At 55.8% G+C, this 233-nt stretch overlaps 1 protein-coding gene across 1 annotated transcript in view; it reads left to right on the top strand.

Moving 5' to 3' along the window:
• LRP1B (low density lipoprotein receptor-related protein 1B) overlaps nucleotides 1-233 on the top strand; it is a 614,444-nt gene that overhangs the window by 458,019 nt on the left and 156,192 nt on the right. The gene's annotated exons all lie outside the window — the stretch shown is intronic.

Raw genomic sequence — 233 nt, 5'->3', positions numbered from 1 at the left:
CAACTTGAGGCCATTTCCTCTCGTCCTATCGCTTGTTACTTGGGAGAAGAGACCGACACCCCCCTCGCTACAGCCTCCTTTCAGGTAGTTGTAGAGAGCGATGAGGTCTCCCCTGAGCCTCCTTTTCTCCAGGCTAAACAACCCCAGCTCCCTCAGCCGCTCCTCATAAGACTTGTTCTCCAGACCCTTCACCAGCCTCGTTGCCCTTCTCTGGACATGCTCCAGCACCTCGA

The sequence above is a fragment of the Pygoscelis adeliae genome, unplaced genomic scaffold (assembly GCF_000699105.1).
Source record: "Pygoscelis adeliae isolate BGI_AS28 unplaced genomic scaffold, ASM69910v1 Scaffold222, whole genome shotgun sequence".
Lineage (NCBI taxonomy): Eukaryota > Metazoa > Chordata > Aves > Sphenisciformes > Spheniscidae > Pygoscelis > Pygoscelis adeliae.
Note: the sequence above shows the minus strand (reverse complement) of the source record. Positions and strands in the feature narration are given on the sequence as shown.